This window comes from Thunnus albacares, chromosome 7 (assembly GCF_914725855.1).
Source record: "Thunnus albacares chromosome 7, fThuAlb1.1, whole genome shotgun sequence".
Lineage (NCBI taxonomy): Eukaryota > Metazoa > Chordata > Actinopteri > Scombriformes > Scombridae > Thunnus > Thunnus albacares.
Genome location: NC_058112.1, coordinates 15912289 through 15924926, shown reverse-complemented (window position 1 = coordinate 15924926; position 12638 = coordinate 15912289). Strand labels below are relative to the sequence as shown.

Below are 12638 nucleotides of genomic sequence, written 5' to 3'. Positions count from 1 at the left end.
GGGGGGGGATCTACTCTGCTCTGAGATCAAAGAGCTGGAAGAAGGAGGATTGCTTTTCGCTCAGTCTGAAGAGTCGCAGTGAGACTAGGGAGTCGCAGGCTCTCCAGAGACTGTGGCATTACAATTAGAGACCAGAGGCTGTCTGCAGCACGGACTGAGAGACAGAGGGAGGTGGTTTAGGACACAGAGTGGGAGGACCAGTCAAAGGACTTCATCTGGACAGAGGGCAGAGTGAGACTCTGAATAAGAAGAAGGAAGAGGAGCGTAAGAGTGTCCCTTTAGGAAATTGCTGACATTCCCTTTTCGCAAGAAACTTTAGGAGGATCCCATCATGGCTGTCCAACTCATGCCTGAATCAGCCGTGTGTTTGCTCATGGTGAGTCTCTGAAGGGGTATAGTATTGCCGACGCTGTCTACTGTCTGTCTTTGTCTCCTCCTTTCCCTGCAATGCCTTTCTCTCATCACTCTTTCTCTCATCACTCTCTCCTCATGGCAAATGCCCATGCTGCCACTAAAGCAGGGATGTTGCTTGTTTGCTCCTCCCCTTTACTACCATCTACCAGTCTGAAATTTTCTCATAACTTCCGACTGAGGATCAGAAGCCACTCTCCTTTCTTAAGAAATGTGTTATTTTTGCATCCAACTCAGAAAAGTCTTATCTTTTGTCTAAATCCTCCACATGTTCAAGCACTGCAGTGGTCAAGTGTGGGAGAAATCCCTCACAGACTATTGCAGGTATGGGGTGCAGCGCTAAACATGGTGTCTGTGCATTGAAGACAGATGTCATCTAAAGTAATTTATGTATCTTACTATATGTGTGTGTGAGTGGGCATAAGTACATGAGTCTGCAGCGCATGTAAATAAGTTGCTAAAAGGATGTGCACCGTATGTGTGTGAGATCAGCGTGTGATCAGACTGAATCAGTTCAATTACACATTATAGAGAGAACAGTTATGCTGCAAGCGATGGCAGTGGATTTGTAGGAGCTTGTTAGTGTTGAATCCAGTCCTTCATTGACATGAAACAGATTGGCTTGGCTTGACCTGGTTCAGATCTGGCCATAGAGAGCAATGAAATAGAAACACACACACAACATGCTTAAATCCATTGAACTCCACTCTCACCCTCTGTCCAGCCGGCTAGTGAAACAATGGCAGTGTGGCTTTGCTGCATGTGTAGAATACAGATAAGGCATGGACCCCCTTTTTTATGATTAAGCCTCAGTGAACTGAGTGTACACCCTGTACGCAGGGTGACTTTGTATAAGAGAGCGTGTTCTGCTCATTCTCATTCTATAGTGCTGGCATTCTGCATTCCCAGGGGGAGTCATGCATCGCCGCACTACCTGCTATCTCCACCTGTCATGGCTGTCTGTTACTATGGCGATAGGCCATGCACCCTACTCAGGGGGGGGAAGAGGCAGCAGTAAAAGGAGCAGGGTGGGAGAGGAGTGCAAGGGATGGATGATGGTCAGGACAGAGGCAGGAGGGTGAAAAAAGAAGGGTGAGCGATGAGGTCAGGAGTAGAAGGGGAAGGAGCAAATCAGAAAAGGAAAGTAGACAAATAGCTTTTATTTCTGCAGAAAGTGGCACACTGCAGCAAATATAGTCACCTTTAGGACTCCTCTCACCAAACAGACTTATTCTTAAGGGATTTCTGCTGAGCTTTGTCTCATATTGCCGGCAGTTGGTGTCCCTTGACTCCATTTTACACTGCCTCTGCATATGTTCGCATTAGCATAGAGGGCGTTCCCTTACAAGTGCTCTTACTGTCATAGCTGACAGCCCTAAATTGCCTTGCTGTCACCCCAGATTTTTTTTCTGTCACCCCACCTCACACAGGAAAACCAGCTTACTGTCACAACTTTTTACCGTCACTGTTCCATTTATGATTAGAGCCCCACGTGTACAATTTTCTCACCACTCAGAGCCGCTTTAGTCTTCAGCAGTTGACATTGAGCAACACAGGTCACTATGGACATCACTTGCTTTTGTGGTGTTTTCTCTGGCAGAGATTTATTTATGGCTGTTAAACGCATCAAGGCTAAGGAATAACATGACTGAAATCTGTGTTGAATTTTCCTCTACATACACGCCAAACAAGATTGACATTGGATAACTAATTTCAGAGCCCAGTGATTTGTTCACAAAATCCATGGCATTTGTATTCATGCTGACATGTTCAGAGCTTGAACCTATCTTATTTATTAATGAGAGTTTATTCAGTCTGTGTGTGTGTGTGTGTGTGTGTGTGTGTAAGCCAAGATTAATATTGATCGTGCTTCCTGCCTCTGTGTGTATTAATATTTCAGGTGAATAAGTGATTATCTCCTGCAGTAATTACTGGAGCTGCTTTAAATAATTTGCACTGACAGCACAACAAATAACCCGCATCAAACAGACAGATAGATAGATAGATAGATAGATAGATAGATAGATAGATAGATAGATAGATAGATAGATAGATAGATAGATAGACCTGCAAGACTTTCACTGAGCTAGTGTGATATTTGGCAGGAAGTGGCCTGATTCAGTTATCAGAAACAGGAATAATAACATTTTTTTGTTTTCTTCCTTGCACCAATTGTGCTACACATAAATGAATGCAGTAAATTGTGTTTTAGTCCTCCGCAGGGCTCTATTTGTATGGAGCTAATGTGATTGGCCCTGACTTACACTATAGCTCAGCTATAAAACTGAATGGTCTCATGTCTGTGATAGAGACAGGGCCAAGTGGGGGGAGACTATTCAGTACGAGAATTATGGCCAGTATCCTAATATTATTTTGAATGGGTTAGATCAATAGAATATTAGGGGGATTTTAATCTTGTGTATGCACTTCAGCTTTGTTGCTATATAACAAGTAATATTTGAAATGATTAGATTTCCGTTTCAAGCACAACAATAAAAACACAAAACGAGGGATTTCTGTTTTTTTATCTGTCTCTCTGTCTGTCTGGTCTGAGGTTCTTTTGTCTTAGCAATGGATGAAGAGATCAATAATATGTCTGTCTCCAGCTAAAACACTGACATGCTGTCATGTGATATTGGAACAGATCACAGACTAGATGGTATCATTTGACCTCAATGGGGCATGCTATAACTGTACTGCCAAGATCTCTATCACAGGGATTTTACATTTCTCCTAGCATGTCTCCGTTTCCTAAACAGGAATGAGCGACTACTCCTTTCCTCTGAGCTGTGACAGCATCTATTTTGAACCCTGGACTTGTGTGATTACATACATGTCTATCCATTTGTGCTTCAAACTAATGTGCAAGCTCTTGATTGCAGGGTTAGTTTTGTACTTTAAATCTGAATTGGAGCAGCTATAGTCTTTGCTACCATGCTCATCATTGAGCTGATTAGCTTCGCTCTTGAGGGCTCTGAGAGGAGCAGCTCTCAGCTATCTCAAAGATGGATTTCCTCAGTGGTTTGGGGGTTGGGGGGGTGAGAACAACTTGAAAATGGGTTTTCTAAAGAGTGGATTTAAATCTGAGCCTTTTAATGAGTGTACATAACAGCAGTGACTACAGTTTTGACTAAAGCAAACAACATCTCACAGGCTCCAGTCAGTACGTTTAGTTTTTTGTTGCAGCTAATCCAAAAATTGTCACATGGAATTATAATTAGAGAAGGGGATGAGGCTGTCAAAAATGGGAACACAGTTTATCTCAATGTTCTGCTCTGCTCATCTTTATTTTTTAATTCTGCAGATCCCATGTTCTGTCAGGGTGGTTGTCTTTTTCTGTATGCAGGGGCAGATGATCAATATACATTTTGCTATCTGTTACACTGGGCCCTGCAAACAGCTGAGAGAAAGCAGGGCAAGTTGGTATCATGAAATGCAGAGGAGCTAAGTGGATTATCTTCATATTGCTGGAGGGTTCTGCTCTGCATACAGTGAGAGAACAGCAGCTCACAACTTTACTGTTCCTCAAAACGCATGCTTCTGCTCTGGTGTAGATGACATCATCGCACACCTGCCAAGGCAAATGTGTGGCCTGCAGGTCACCGAGTGTGAAGTCATATTGATAACCTCATAATGGAAGTGTTATTTATACTCTGGCAAGCATCCAGCTAAGGATCTGTAACTACGTGGAAAGATAGGCAACCCCAAAACAAAGACCTCACGTTGTCCTTCATGTTGGCGCCCATGTTTCTTCATTACTGTCCCTCATTTAATTATCCTGTCACTGAGGATGGAGACCAGATGACTCTGTGTGATCAAGCCAGAGGATTCATTCAGCACTAATCAAATCACTGCTCTATGACGTGATGCACCAAGTGTGTGTACAATGCAGTCAAAAGTTTGGACACACTTCCTCATTCAAGGCAATGGGAAGGTGTGTCCAAACTTTTGACTGGTACTGTATACATGTGGCTTAATTTCGATGTGTGTTTGCTACATGAAGTTTGTGTCGACATTCGTGATTCGGGCATAATTTAACATGCAAGTAGGATTATCATTATATTTTTAACTCCTGATCCGATGCTTACAGTGATAGAGCAGCCAGTGTACGGATGGAGGAGGGCTGAACGGCTTGGGGGAGGGTTAGCAGAATGACATCATACTGAGATAATTGATTACTGCCTTGTAACAATGGCAGAGGGGGAGAGGCAGATAACAGTTTGTTTATGTAAGTGTGTGTGTTTGTGGCTGTACATAACTGCGGAAAGGAGTATTTTGTACTTTCTGGTAGACCAAATTTGGAGCATAATAGAGTAATATTACAGTAATTCAATTATTCATGTTACTATTCAGTAAGTCAAATGCTATAATCCACATGTCACTTTTAAATCTAATCATAATCCACAATAGGTGTACAAAACCAGAACTATACACAACACAGATACACACAAATCTTCATATTACTACCACAATGTCATCTCAGTGTTTTCTCCAGTTTATACCCTGCATATATTTCTACCTCTTATGGTTGATTAGTATGAATGAGAAACACGGGCACAGATGGCATTACATCATTGCTATTTTTTGCATTGGAGACTATCTGACACTTTATGATCTTGTCCTACAATAAGATTTTTGCACTTCTTCCTCTCCACTCTTTTTTGTTGTTGTTGTTGTTGCTTCTTTGTACAGAGCTTGCTTCTCTATAATAATAATAAAATAAAATAAACTAATCATTTCATCATTTCTCCAAACCTGCAGTCTGACTGCAGAACAGTCATGCTTGAGTGATGTTAAGAGCTGGTACTGCTGATGTCAGCTAACTAACGCTCTGGAGTTGCTGCAGGGGGGAAAGAAACACTTCTACATTTCAAAGAAAAAAGGTCTTTTTGCGCATTTCTCCATGCCAGTTGTGTTCATTCTGCTGTTTCTCTTAAGACAATGAAATTAATGATGTTATTTAATACACTTGTTGCTTTTCTGTTAAGTTTGTGGTAAATACAGTATCATTATTAATTGGTTGGGGCGTTTTTTCAAGGCTGTTGTGTGACAGCTTAACTTCGAGAAAAACTGACATTTTTTGACAATTTGACAGAAATTTGAGTAAGAAAAACTTTTACTGGCTTTCAAAAGCTTACTTTGTATGTAAAATATAATGCTCATGAAATAAGGAACAGCAACTACCAAGGTCAAAATGTTGGATCTCTTTGTTAAAAATGTAACTACCTTTTTATGCCAATTTCATCATGATGATGTTGGATTTTTTCATTGCTTAATGCAGTGTGTCTGACTAAATGTCATTGACCTACAAATCACTTTTGGTGCTCTAAAATAATACTTTATATGTTCTATAAAAATAAGATACCTATTATAAGATACCTCATTTTAGCTTTTGAATCAAAGGTTAAATAGAGCTATTTGAGAGTAGAGCAAGTCAAGATTTCTGAGTTCAGTTGTGAATTCTACTTGCAATCTGCAACCTCACCACTAGATGTCACTACATCCTCCAAACTGGTCCGAAAACGTCTGTTGACGTTTTCACGGCTAACTTGTTAGCAAACATCGAACAGACATGGAGCGACACAATCATCCCACTGGAGTCGTATCTCTGGCGTCTGGTGTAATGTAGGTCCAACATTTTCTCTCCGTTTTTATCTCCAGTTTGGTCTCAACCAATTTCTGAAAAAATATCTGTGTTTTTAGCTCTTAAATTGCTCGAGTTTCCTCACCAGCCAACTAATGTTAGCTTTGTCTACCATTAGCCTGTGGGCAGGGAGAATACTGTGGCTTTATTTGAGTTTGTCTGTCAAAAACAGCTGCCTGCTGCTGGGAAAAAAAAACTTTGATGAAAGCAGTGTGACTGAACATTACAGCAGCCAAATGTGTAAACTAAAACAATGCTGCAGCTTATATAGGCTAAAAAGCACATTAAGCTGCAGAGTTGGTGATAATTCTTTGTGGGTCCCTCGTGATGATGAATGACCACTTCCATTACAAATAGTCATTTAATTTAATGCGACCATAAAAATATTGATTAATGAAGGTTTATGTTGTTGTCTGGGTGTTATTGCATCTATTGTTTCAACCAATTAGGGTTGAATGTAAAACCATTCATTGAGTCCTCAAAGTCATGGACACAGGCTGCATCTGATATTGATTGAAGCTTTGATTCTCTGGTGTCCAGCTTTGAAAGTTGTCCATAATCACATTATTGATTAGCCTGTCCAAGATCAAAGGAGCATCATCAAGAGATTCTGCTGCAGGGCGAATGTGGTTGTAGACTCTGAGGAATTACGAATAAGACATGTTAATTGTGAGGTTTTTTTTGTTTGTTTTGTTTAGCTGGAATTGCGTAGAATTTCACTTTCTTCAGCGCAAGAGGAAGAGAAAATATCTGCGTGTAGTAACCAAGAGGAAGCAAAAGCGAGAGAAATGACTCTTACTTCTCACAACATGCATAAATGTATAAGGGCTGGTACTTGTGTGTGTGTGTATGAGAGAGAGACCACAGCATACCATTAAATCTTCTGAGCTGTTTACACTGCAGCCTGTTTAAGGACTATTGATGAGCTGCAGAGGTGAAGGCGCCTCAGTTCTAATTGACTTCACCAGAGTATCTGCTCGCTCAACTGTGGTCATTTGTGTGTTTGTGTGGGGAAGGTCTCAGGTGTGGACATGTGAAGTGTTTGCAGTTGGAGGTTTGTGTACACAGTACATCCCCTCCTGCATATTAATGTATGCGGCAAGCTCCTGGTTGAAGCGTGACAGCGTTCCTAAATGGCTGACCGGCTGTGAGCCAGGTTTGAGCTGAGTTTGTGTAGGTGATGTGAGGAAGGATTTAAGGAGACAGCCATTAACAAGCAGGACGTGTGCACCCTGGCATATGCTCATCAACGTCTGCCAGTATTTCCCTGTGCTCTGTCTCTTTGCCTTCATCCTTGTGTTTATTAGGGCTCTTCCTCTTGGCTCTACCTCTGCAGGTACATTGACGTGCACTGAAACTGCTCAGATGAAAGAGGGCTTGCTAATTATGCGATAGTCAATGCAGTGTGCGAGTTTGCTGACTGAGATGCGTGTTTGCATTCACTATAAGACACTGGCCTTTTCATCGATCACACAGCAACATGAGAAAAAACCACATCTTTCTTTCCTTCCCGCCCACACATACTCCCACATTTACACACTACCCATATACTTGTACATGACCTACTACACTATATGGTGCAGTCAATCAATGATTTAGAACAAACAAGATGTTAAGATGGAATTCCTGCGCCAGCTTTAAGAGAGTCCCATCAGTTGGTTTTCACGATATTGCCCACAGCAAAAACCCATTTATGACTGATGGCTGTCCCCTGCAGAAGGTCAAGCTGCCGTGGAAATAAACCTTTCACGGAGGATAAATGAGGGTTTCTTCTCGGTGTCGGAGCATCAAAACACAATAAGCCCAGTATATTCCAGTTTAATCAATCACAGCAGAATCTGAGGCAAGCCTCTGGGCATGGTTGGTGCACTGAATTTACCGGCAGAGGCGGAGGTCAGCAATTGAACTCTGTCTGCTGCTTTTTGTCCCTGATTTTAGTAGGGCTGTAGTCTGCTGGTCGACTGGTCGATTAGTTGGTCGATATGCTCTCGTCCAACTAAATTCTCATTGGTCGAATAATCTCTGTGTTATTTCCATAAGGAGAAAAGTGCTACATCAATAGTTTTCCAGGAGTAATCCATTATTTCCTGCGGTGAGAGGTACAGACTAACAACTTACCTGTGAAAACGGGGGTGTATTCAAAACACCCCCGTTGTTTTCACAACTTTGAACTCGCCCAACCTAATGGAGACCGCTGGTTCTAACTGTACTCAACGTTTACTGAACGTACTGAACGTTTACTGAATCTGTGTTTCTCCATAATGACACGAGAACCCCTGCCAGGCCAAAAAAAAAAAAATTTAATATTTGATTTTGATTTGAAAGCGACAGCATTTGGGAGTCTCTGTGCAGTGCTGTTCCGGTACGCATGTCAACCTCTGACGTTGCCTGGGAAATTATTGGTAGCATGGCTCCGTTAAGGAGTATGTTTGCGTAGCGTGTGGGAAAGAGCGAGGGGCAGAGAAGTGACGGTGGATGCGAACAGGGCAGAGGAAAAGGTTAGTAATAAGTTGTCAGTCTGGCAGTAGATGTACAGTACAGACTACAGTGTGTCAATTAATAAATTCTAAAAAGTCACATATGTTGTTTCCCCAAATGCTGGAAAAGTGAAGGGAGTTAGCTCCAAAATGAGCACCAATGGGTTAGCCTAACCTGAAGACACAAAACAGAGAAATATAGAACAGAGAAATGTGTGGCTGCCGAGTTTACTGTGCACTCTCTCCCATTACATCGTATATAAGAACAATAGAAACAATAAAAGTACAAATACAAACAATAAAAGCACACAAAAATTATGGTATCAACAAATGAACAACAAACAGGCCAAAGACATCCACATAAGGGACAACATCAATTCAAAAACAGGTGCATTCACACTGCTCTATGTCAGTCAAAGGAGCTACAAGCTTCTGCAGATCATTACACTTGTGTAGTGTAGTGTGACATTGATTTATAGTTATAGTTATAGTTAAGACATGTGAGATACCCAGGAAGCTTGCCAAGAAGTGCCTTGTAAATACAATGCAGTGCCATTCTCTTCTCACTGCCAACGACTGCCACCCAACTTTCTCATATAGTATAAAACGATACGTTCTAAAGCCATTCCCATTTATGAACCTAAGGGCAGAATGATAGACTGCATCGAGAGGCTTAGGAGTAGAGGCAGTAGAGTGCATATAAATTATATCACTATAGTCCATAACGGATAAAAATGTTGACTGAACAGTTTGCTTTCTGCAGTTCTGGGTAATATATGCCTTATTTCTATAAAAGAATGCCAATTTTGCTTTTAAGGACTCAGTTAGTTCATTAATATGTTTTTGAAGCACAGCTTGTCGTCAAGCACCCTCAAGTACCCTCTTATAAATACCTTGGTATTTATAAGAGGGTACTCTTTCACTTGCTGTCCCATTAAGGGTAGTAATATTCACTTCAGTGGAACTGTCAGTTTTCTAGAAAATAGCATGCATTTTGTTTTAAGAGTTTAAAAGTAATTTAAGATCAATTAAAAATTGCTGTACAGCACAGAATTCAAAGTGCAAGTTTTGAATGAGGACAGCAATTTTTGAAATTGCTCCAGTATTGAGTTTAGGGCTGGGTACCGAACTTCAATTCTTTTATGGCACCGACCGAATTGCTTTGATACTATCGAGTATAAAAAAAATTCTTGTCTTTCGATGTCAGATTTCGATAGCTAGCAGGAGTAGAGCTGTCCAGAACATCCAGCTGTAGCTTCCCAACATAAACAGCAATTGCGGAGACAGCAGCAGCATCTACAGCGGTTCATCAGTAACAGGAGGTTGGACCAAAACACGGCAGCTGGCGAACGGTTAACAACAGCATCTTGTGAAAAATCTTGCAAGAGGTGACTTGTTGCTGGAAGACAGTGGTGGAAACATAAGGGTTGAAGAGAGGAGTGCCAGGAAAAATTTGTTGTGTTTGAGTACAGAGAACATAACTTAGTGTTATCTAAAAGATTTTCATAGTCATGGCTGAATATTTAGCTGATTATTTAGCCGTCTTCCTGCAACAACTCAACTCTCATGAGATTTCAGAACGAGACTTCTCTTTGAATGATACTTGGTTAGACACAATAACAAACACACCGGATCAAGCAAAAGGTAAAGGAAAATGTTTGATTTCTCTGTAGGGTCCTTTCCATAATGTTGTCAGACACTTAATAATAATCTGAGCCTGTCATTAGCAAAATCAAGCACTTTTAGTGGACATACATTGATGGTGCACAATTGCCCCGAAGGGTTACATGGTGGCCTGTCTTGCAGCTGCCGGCTGAAGCACTCCCACTCAATACTGGACCAATTTCAAAAATTGTTGTCCCCATTAGTCAATTAGAAACAAAAAGATGGGAAAAAGGGGCCAGGTTGAAAAATACTAAAGTTTCTCTTTAAAATCAGCTGAAGTGGACACTTTAGCCATGCTAGCGGCACAGCTCAATGGATGGCAGGATGTTTGTCTGTCTGTCAGTCAACCACTTTGCTCCAGACTGAACTATCTCAACAACTATTGGGTAGATTGTTATGAAATTTGGTTCAGTCATTCATAGTCCCCAGAGGATGAATTGTAGAGACTTTATCCCCTGACCTCCCATCTAGTGCCATCATCAGGTCTAAAATTCTGTTTGTTCACTACTTTATAAGACCTGCGAAACTGATGACATTCCTAACACACTAAACACTGATGGTAAACATTTAATCTGCTAAACATCAACATGCTGGCATTATTATTATGAGCATGTTAGCATACTGATGTGAGCATTTAAAGGGTAACTACACCCTCAAATTCTGCTAGAACGCCCCCCCCCCCCCAGCATATTTTTAAAAATGCTAAATTTGTGTAGAGCTCCTCTTAAACTCACTACTGTGCTTAAGCACAGCCCCAGGAGCCGTCAGCATGGCTGCAGACTCATAGTCTTGTTTGTATTCTATTTATCTGCTGAATGCTAGTTTTAATGGAATGAATACATAAATTACTTTTCAGGGCAATGGCAGTGTCACATTTGCAAGGTGCCACCTGTCATGTTCGCCAGGATGCAGATTTCGGGGAGGGGCAGCAGGGTGGCATAGCCAGGCATGGCCAGGCGGTCTGATTGGTTCACCATCTGTCTCTGGGACCAAGCAGATGTCTGAGTAGAAAGAAAAATCTATTTGCTTCCAAGTTCACTTTCTTCCATTCTCCCTTTATGTGCATGTCTGTTGCTGCGAATGTAGTCACATGTGTATTTGTGTGTACGTGTTTGTGTGTGCACGCCTCTGACGTTTCACACTCTGGTCGACACAGGTTCCAGTGGGGCTGATTGTCGTCCATATGGAGTCAGTTAACAATGAACAGGTTCTTTTCATAATGAAGAGCTGTCTTGTTAGCAGCTCTCACAGCATAGACAAGGAGGGCTGGTGTGACCTGTGAATCAGTATGTACAGTGACTGAATTCAAGTTTATTGTACAAATGAAAATAAACATACTATTTTTTTCTTGATCAAACTGAGAAGTAGAGAGAAGGGCTTTGTTTTAATTCCATATCCACCCTTTCACTTCACCCTCTCTTGCACCAGGCATCCACTGTCCACCACGATTATGTGAGAGTCACTAAAAATGTCATGTTAAAAATTTAATTGGCAAAAGCACACAATTTTAATGGGCTTCTGGGCCATAGTGTGGCAAATCACAGAAAAGAAACCCTGAAAGCTTTCAGATTAGAAAAGAGGAAGGACTGAAACACATGAGAATGAGCATTTATTGTGCAACATAGTACTTTGACAGCAAACGTGTCTTCATCTGGGTCGAAATGTACACAGTTTCAACAGTTGGGGTTTACTTACAATATAATATAATCATCAGCTCTGTGTTTTCTTTTGTATTTTACAATTACATTTTCTTTTCATTACTTTGGAGTGTGGTATTTGGACAATGGCAAACATTGCCGCAACTGTCCTATTTAATCCGAAACCAGTTCACTCAAATATTCAGTGAAAACTAATCACATATATTGAATAGAAAAATTATATATTTTATTTTTGTGATTTTGGGCTTTTTGCCCCTGATGGAGACACAGTAGCTGTGGACATGAGGGTCTGTCAATGGACAATAGAGCTTTTAACTAGCTAAGTGGTAAAAGAGGTGAATGATTGTTGTTTCCATGTTGCTTTATTTCAGTAAAGCAAAATGGAAAGCATGTGGGTAAACTGTGAAATCTGTAGGAGGAAGGGTAAGCAGTAACATCCGATCTGTAACAGGAAGCAACAGGGGTTCTGCAAAATGTGACTCAATATATGTGACTAAATATTGAGAAACCATTATCTACCACTATCTCTAAAGATTGTCTCTTTAGATTTCAGGTAATTACATAATGGTGTCACAATGACTTTGACATACACAGTATGTGTCTATAAAGATTATATTAGCCACTAAGTGGGAGATTTCTGAATCAGCACTGATTTTGGTCCAGCTCAGACTGACTTTGCAGCATCTCTTTAATAGGGTCTCTAACTTGCACAAACAAAAAGTGACCTTGGTTGTCCCAGCAACAGCTGCCTTGCTGCAAAGCATTTTGAAAAGAGATCTTTTT

The 12638-nt window shown here is 41.0% G+C and overlaps 1 protein-coding gene across 1 annotated transcript in view; it reads left to right on the top strand.

Moving 5' to 3' along the window:
• Positions 1 to 5937: 5937 nt before the first annotated feature.
• frmd4a (FERM domain containing 4A) overlaps positions 5938 to 12638 on the top strand; it is a 101773-nt gene continuing 95072 nt past the window's right edge. Inside the window, exon 1 of the mRNA XM_044355809.1 lies at positions 5938 to 6036. The gene's annotated coding sequence lies outside the window, so the exon portion shown is untranslated. The remainder of the gene's footprint in view (positions 6037 to 12638) is intronic.